Here is an 8445-nt window from a genome sequence, read left to right as displayed (position 1 = left end):
GGATGGTTCTACGACTGGATATGAGCTGGATAGTTAAGCAGAGCCTCCAAGCCTGGAGACAATCTATCACTGATTAGCTGGTGCTGCAGGCGGACTTCCTCCAATGTGAGCTGCTGACCAACTTCCTGGCACCCATTGTTGGAAGCAGACCTCCAGCCCAAGGAAATTTACAAAAATGCATAAATCTGGGGGGAAGTGTGCATAAAAATGAATATCTTAATGAAAATAACATCCAAAACTGCATTATATTAGAAGACATTACTTGCAAATCTGCATATAAGCATATGCTTATGGGGGGGGGAATTGCATCAAAATTCTAAAGAAATTTCATCAGGATTTTTAAAAAGAAATTTCCCAAATTGCTGCAGAATGTGAAGAACCGAATTTAAGATTGGAAAAATGGGAAACTGAGAGAACCAGAACTGACACCGAAGACAGTGGATGAGAATGTGAAATTCTGCCCATATTGCAAGATGGGAAAGGGCATCTTATCCTTGCTGTAGATGAGGAGGGAGATTTCGCTAGCTATATTAGATATGCAAATGCGCTTCTGCATGTAATTTGTGCAGGCAGTTGTAGCTACAATTCCATGTGTACATCAGAGCTCCCACACGCATCAGGTGCAAAACATTTTCTCCAGGACTGAATGTCTGGGCTTGTAGCTGCTTCCTTAAACCTGCTCAGAACCCAACCTAGTCACAAACCAACCTCACAGTTCCACATCTACAGGTATAAACTGGAAACTATACTGATTATCTCACAAATTTGTTTTGTAAATAAAGGCAGTATGGGCTACAAAGAAGGTTGTGTGCTGGGGACATGGCTGCTATGTATTTTGAGCATTTTTAAGCTCCTTGTCCAGACCAAGTCCTCTCAAGGTAGGAGACAGTATGAACCACAAAACTGAAACAGAAGATTAACTTCTAAAGCGACAAAGGGAAAGATAAACAACATGCTAAAATATATATATAAAAACCCAGCATAATATAATTTTAACAAACCATAGCAATAAAGCAGTTAAGTCAGCAGCATATCCAATAAAACTGTATTAGAAAGAAAGCCAGTTGGAACAGACAGGCCTTCAAAGCCCTTTTGAACATCAGGACTGAGGGGCTAAATGAGTACCTCAGAGAAGGCTTTCCACAAAGTAATTTCAAATTCATGGAAGCGTTCAGTTATATAATTCTTTTGTTACTTATTTATTTATGAAGGGTGTGGCTGTGGCATTATCTCCCCTCTGAGAACCACCATTCCTTATGTCAAGAACCACGATACACTGGATGTTGTTTCCTTTCCCTGCAGTTTTCCTTCCCAAAATGAAAAAATATATTCCCTCTGACAGCTCAAATTAGAGCGTAGGAAGCCCCATCTAGTGTTGTTCATATTTATTCTGAATTCAACATCAGCAGGGTGAGCAAGTTTAGAATAATTGCTTTAAAATGTCATCCATTTTTAATGTCAGGCATAGTAATCAGATTTTTCACCTGACTGTGTCATATGACAGCTGAGACACACTATCCTCTTGTGAATGAACATCCTTAAATCAAAAGCGAATTGAACTGTGAAAATGTATCAGGGCAAACCACCCACCCCACATACATGATCACATTTTATTACTACTTCTTAATGTTGATTTAGTACCAACAGGCTAGTTGTCACTGTATTATAGGCACTGCCAGATTTTTGTCTATTCATTTAGGTAAATGGGTTAGCTTTTTTTTAACACAAAACTAGAAAACCACAGTGTGCTGATTCGAGGTGAGTTGATGTAATGCTAGATAGTGCATGAAGCCTATATCTAAGAGCATTCTACAATCTAAATAGCAAAGCTACCAATTGCACAGAAAATAAGTCCTCAAAAGGGAAGGTTCAAGGAGAGTTCACAACTTTGTAAAAATAAGAAACAATTCTTGACCAGGTCACCGTAGCCTCACAGATGAAATCTAAAAGGTATCAATTCATCATGTTCAGTGACAGGCTAGAATAAAACCTCTGTTCCTTGGAAAAATGAAAGTTTAAGTGTTTAGGGTACTCTCTGTTTGGGCAGCCGGTTCTTGATGCCTTGTGCCAAATTCTAGTTAATCCAATACTGTTGTCTATTTTTAAATTTATTTATAATGGAACAGTACCAGTACTATGCACTGAACAAGCTTTGCATCCAGAAAGCTTATCATTCTTCATTTAAATAATTTACAGGCTGATCCTTTGGTCCTCCTGTGCCACTGGCAAGCCACAACACAAGGGCTAAAGCAGCTTAGTTGTGGTCCTAGGCTCAACAAGCAGCACAATCAAAATGGCGCAAGAGCTAACAAAATCTAACATAGCAACATTGAGAAGCTTTCACATCATCCGTGGGAACTCTACTACCACCAACCAAGAGCCATGTTTTCATGGGAAATTGTAGTGAATCAATATGCAGATGGCAACCTGTTCAATTTCTCTTGTACATCTGATTCAGGCAAGGTGGCAGAAGCATTGCACCAGTACTTGGATCTATGTATGGACAAGCTGAGGACCAATAAACGGAAGCTCCATCCAGACAAGACAGGGATGCTGCTGCTGGGTGATTCATATGCCTAGAGTGGTGTTCCTCAACCTGTTCTGGACAGGCTTAAAATCCCCTTAAAAAGGATCAGATCCACAGTCTGGTGATGTTCTAGATTCAGCTTTTATCATGGGAAGTACAAGTGGCAACCTGTGCCTATTCCAGATCTTATACTTGTGTGCCAGCTTCAGTTATGTACATCATCTGTGACTGGCAGTTATGCCACTGTCTGGAGTAGATCAAGTCCAGAGTGAATATAGCAGGGTTAGGGAGCATGTGTTATTGTAGTCCATATGTTATTGGACTACAACTCACATTAACCCAAGCCAGCATGGCCAATAGGAATGATAGGATCTATAGGTTTGGATGTAAGAAGGCAGCAATTTCTGGCCCAACCTGCATTTTTCATAAGCAGTGCTGTTTCCATTTCACTGCGATTCAGTTTCCACCCAGTTCTTCATTGTCTGCTATGGATGAATGTTAATGTTGTTGCTATTATGTGATTCCACACCATGTATGCAATCCTGCTTGGTTCAGGTGCATGAGGTCAGGCGCTTGTATCTGAACCCTGCAGAAATCAAAATTGAACTCCCTGCACATCGACTGATTTTGAATATGGGGAGTTCAGTGCTACTCAGTCATTGTGATTTCCCCAGAAAACCCAGCTCAGCATCTCTGTATTCCAGGACAGAGAACTGTTGGATCTCATCTTTCTCATTTCTTATGACCTTTTATACTTCACAGATCTGCTCACCTACAGCTCTTGCGAGATCTAGACTGTTTCTATTTGCATATATGAACTTTTCACTGTCTTGGTTATCTCCATACAGTTCTGTAGGCTTTCTAAACATCCACCTCCAACTGCCACAAAAGGGAATTCCCTGCTATCTCCATAATTAAGCTCTTGGTCCAGGCAAAGTGAGTTGGAGGTGACCTATGTTTTGCCTTGTACTGAACTAACCACCTTTTCCATTCTGTAGCACTGCATTATGGGTGCTTCCAAGCCACAAAAGCTCTTTTACTCACCACCAGGTATTCTGTGTAAGTAAGTATTCTAACCATAACAACTAGTGTGACTCTTGCTTGTTCCTTTGCACAAGCAAGATACCGTACTGGCCTGAACATAAGTCGCACCTTTAAAATTGGAGGGGGGAGGGGAAAAACCTGAATATAAGCCACTCCCTTCCTCGCTGCTGCTGGCTACATACTGGGGGGGGGGACCATGCTGTGTTGCCAAAGGTCAGAATTTGGGGGGAAAGTGAGGCTTATATTCAGGCCAATATGGTAACAGTGGCACCTATTAATTTCCCCTAATTTCCCTAAAATTAATCAAGGCAAATATTAGCATTTATGGAACAATCACATTGCAATAACTTGCATTTCAGTCCAAACACAAACTGAGAATCAGGTAGAGGAGGAAGACAGTTGCCAGCTGCTTAAAAGGAACAGGAGAAGGAATACTGGTACTTAACAGGTGTAATGGGAGAGGTACAAACCACCAATGCAGGTTAAAATCCCACTCAGCAGCTGTTTATATTCAGTATTGCTCCCAAAGAGAATTTTAACCTTTCTGAAAGGTGCCCAGTTATCTATGGTAGCTTGACTGGGCTTTGCAAGAGTGACAACTGCCTCACTGAACAGTGTTTTTTAATTTAAAAATACAAAGCGGCAAATGTTTGAGCATTTTATCCTTTTATAAAATTTATAAAATATCAAGTACACATAAAAGAAAAGCCAGTCAAAAAAAAAATTCAGCACAAACGCAGTCTTAAACAAAGCTGGGAGGATGGCAAGGGAAACCTTGAGATGCAGTGGGTTGGCAGCGACATCCTATGGCTCTCTTAGAAAATATGAGCAAATGCATGATACATGCTGGAGGAAATGGCTAATGTGAAAGAGATCTCTCCTCCAAGCATGCATTTTCTCAATTAGCATCCCCTTCCCTTTTTTTTTTTTTTTTTTTGCATTAGCTTTTATCCTAGTCAAATGCTGTTATGGTCATAGCAAATGAAGACCTCACACTTTAATTCAGAAATACTTGATCTTACCTATAGCACACACAGAAGGAACGCATCTGGGGCACAAACAGTCCTATGCTGACATCGTGTGGCAAAACACATCTTTGCATGCATGTGGTTTGTGATGCTCTCTCTAGAATGCTGGTACGCAGCACCCTCTTGTGGAAGCACAGCAGACATGCTGGCCAGCAAATACTTTCACAGTAAAGCAGTTGTGCTTATAAAAATTATTACCAATCCAAAAAAAGGATACTGTATAAGAAAAATTAGGCTAGAGAGAACTGAGTTTGTTAACAAAGAAGACTTACAGGTGTAGTACTGATTCAGTGCAGTCTGTGCTAGTGCCAGGTTATTTTGCACCCTAGACAAGGCTAACGACTTGTACCTGCTCCCCAAAATTGCTAACTTCAATTTTCAAAAGCAGATGTCTTCTAGAAATGATAAAGTTCTTCCAAGTATAAAATAAAAGTAAAATGTTATCAGAAATTTATAAGAAATAACAAAGACTAATCTGTATAAAACTGTTTCTCTCAAAAGTCAGCACTGCACCCCTTGAGGTCTGTAGTATATATATCTGTAGGGGGGACAAATACCAGAAAATAATCACATAACATCTGATGAGTGCACTGAAATTCCAGATTTCATCTATTTTAGTATCATAGAATAATAATAAAAATGTGCATCAAGTTCCTTCTCAGTATGACACTTTATAAGGTAAAGGTAAAGGGACCCCAGACCATTAGGTCCAGTCGTGGCCGACCCTGGGGTTGCAGCACTCATCTCGCTTTATTGGCCAAGGGAGCCGGCGTACAGCTTCTGGGTCATGTGGCCAGCATGACTAAGCCGCTTCTGGCAAACCAGAGCAGCGCACGGAAACACTGTTTACCTTCCCGCCAGAGCGGTACCTATTTATCTACTTGCACTTTGACGTGCTTTCGAACTGCTAGGTTGGCAGGAGCAGGGACCGAACAACAGGAGCTCACCCCGTGGCGGGGATTCGAACCGCCAACTTTCTGATCAGCAAGTCCTAGACTCTGTGGTTTAACCCACAGCGCCAGTTAGCTCCTATTATTTCTATAAGGGAGGCTCATTTTGTTTTTTTTAAACATTCAATATTTTAGGCACACATACACAAAAACTCTTTCCAGCTCTGCAATATTTATAGGTAAATTTCACCCTGCTTCTTGGTTTTGCTTAATTTTAATGTCTATGTTTTGCCTGAGCTTTGATACCTGTTCAGGCATTGTCTCAACCTGACGGCCCCCACCACAGAGACTTTTCCCCCATCTGTATAGCATCTGTGTTGTGCTTTACTTATTACGCCAGAAAGACAGGCACCTATATCTTGTCCAGCATTTTACAAATAAATCAGTATAAAATTTAAGGCCATCTTCTAAACAAGAAAGCTTAAAAGAAGATGGCTCACACTTGCATTCAAGAATATGTAATGCAATGAATATCCTGTAAGGTTTCTGTGTGCTTGTAGGAAAAGGAAAAGACAGCTTTTATGGGGAAACTGCTAGAGTAGATGAATGAGGTCTCAGACTGAAGCACCGAATAAATGTTGGGGGGAAAGATTTGTCAGTATGAACCCCCCCCTCCACAAAAAAACCTCAGTTTGGCATTTACCCCTCACTTTTTAAAAAAAGTCTCTTCAGCGATTAGCTGGAGGTCTAGTTACACATATCTCTTTAAGGCAGGTTTCCACAGCAGGTAGATGTTTTGGAATTTGACTCCTATTATCACTGACCTGCTGAGCTACCTGATGGGAGACGGAATCCAAAATATCCAGATGATTGGGGAAGGCTGAATTAGCAGCAGTGTCGTTGCCATACAGTGTGCTCCCCTGTACTTAGCATGATAAATCTGATACCCACACTTCTAACCGTGCTTGGACCACCTTTGCTTTTAGAGGGGCTTGCCCAGATTTGGTTATGATCATTAATTGGCCATCAGTAAGTATTCAAGCAGCTAGAGAGGTGGTTACAGAGTTTGGAATTGCACCAGCACTCACACTGTCAGCATTAACTGTTTTGTGGTAATTTAGCTGATCTTAATAAAAGATTATTACTCAACTGTGGCTTTTGGATTTATTTGTGTTTTAATTGACTACCATGAAAACAGTAGTTTCCAGGTTATTATGACTGCAGAGACAGATGTCTTATGCAACAGTCAGATTATTGACTGGGATTCCATTCAAAACTCACATATCCCATTTTAAAACACCTGCCCTGGTTGCCAGTTCATTTCCAGGCCCAATTAAAGGTGCCCATGCTAATTTTTAAAGCATTAAATGACTTTGGCTGCAAATACCCCAGACCACCCTCTTCCCTACAGACCCTCAATCAGCAGAGAGGGGACCTCTTTGTAGTTGCACCATTCTCTAAAGCTTGTGTGTGGCCCTGGAGAGGGCATTCTCTGTGGGTGTAGCAGAATGAGAGATTGCATTTGAGGAACTTCATGGAGGTGAGAAGAGGAGACAGGAGATAGGTAATAGTGCCAGGGACTGGCAGGACAGAGACACGTGTGCACTGGGGAAGCAGGGCTGGAGTCTTGACTCTAGAGAGCGGGTCAGTGATTTGTGGGGAACTGTACTAGCCAGGAGGCATGAACCAGAGGCAGGGGACGCTTCAAAGGTGGAGGGTGGAGCACAGAATGGGTCAGAAGAAAAGGAAGAGCCAAATTACGCTAGTGAAGGGCCATGTGCTTCCCCTGCCTCTCTTGCACCACTGTCTCCCAGAACCAGGAGGGGACTGAAAAGGGATGAGCAGTGGAAGTTGCCACATGGGCGTAATCTCTGGCTGCATGTGTGCAGCACATTGATGAGAGGTACATAAACTGGTGGAGGAGTGGCAACTGCTGCATACAATACCAACCTGGGAATAGCTGCTTAGACACAATATTGCTATCCAGAGCTGTAGAAGCACTGTTATCTTTGAGAATAAAGAGTTAACTATCAGCCGTGTACATTCCTTTGGCTAGTAAGAGGCCCTAGGCGGTATGGCCAATGCTCAGCGACAATGTGTGTTGCAGCCCAGCATCATCTGAAGGGCACTAGATTAGCTAGCCCTGCTTAGTCTATTACTCCAGGAAGAATCCTTCAACTGCTGTAGTGGGCAATACAATCTACTTCATCTCATAATCTTCCCAGGTTAACCTCCTTGAACTTGTTCCTATGCCAATGCTCTATCTCTTGAGTGGAGAATGTGCAACCTCCCAGCTGTTGCCAGACTACAACTCCCATCATCCATGGCCTCTGGTCATGCTGAATGGGGCTGATGAAACTTGCTAGTTTGGCAACATCTGTAGGGCCATAGGTGCTCCCCACTCCTGCTCTATTTGCTGCCACTTATTTGAGGAAGGTCCAAAGAGATGGGGCTCAAGCAACAGCATGCTGGATTGCAGCTTCTTCTGAGGCTGGTTTCTAAATCCAAGTGTGGGTTCAAAAATCCCAGGATACCCTGGGGACGCAGGTGGCGGTTTGAATCCCCGTGACGGGGTGAGCTCCCGTTGTTCGGTCCCAGCTCCTGCCCACCTAGCAGTTCGAAAGTACCCTTAAGTGCAAGTAGATAAATAGGTACCGCTTTATAGCAGGAAGGTAAATGGCGTTTCCGTGTGCTGCGCTGGTGCTGGCTCGCCAGAGCAGCTTTGTCACGCTGGCCACGTGACCCGGAAGTGTCTTTGGACAGCGCTGGCTCCCGGCCTCTTAAGTGAGATGAGCGCACAACCCTAGAGTCAGACACGACTGGCCCGTATGGGCAGGGGTACCTTTACCTTTACCCTGAGCCCAACAGAAAGGATCAATGAGCCACAGGAGACGTGAGTGAGGTCCACGAGTATTTTACAAATGCTGAACAATTTTGTGTGCAGGAGGAAAAATGA

Source organism: Podarcis melisellensis (assembly GCF_964234715.1).
Source record: "Podarcis melisellensis genome assembly, chromosome: 5".
Classification (NCBI taxonomy): domain Eukaryota; kingdom Metazoa; phylum Chordata; class Lepidosauria; order Squamata; family Lacertidae; genus Podarcis; species Podarcis melisellensis.
This window is presented reverse-complemented; position numbering follows the sequence as displayed.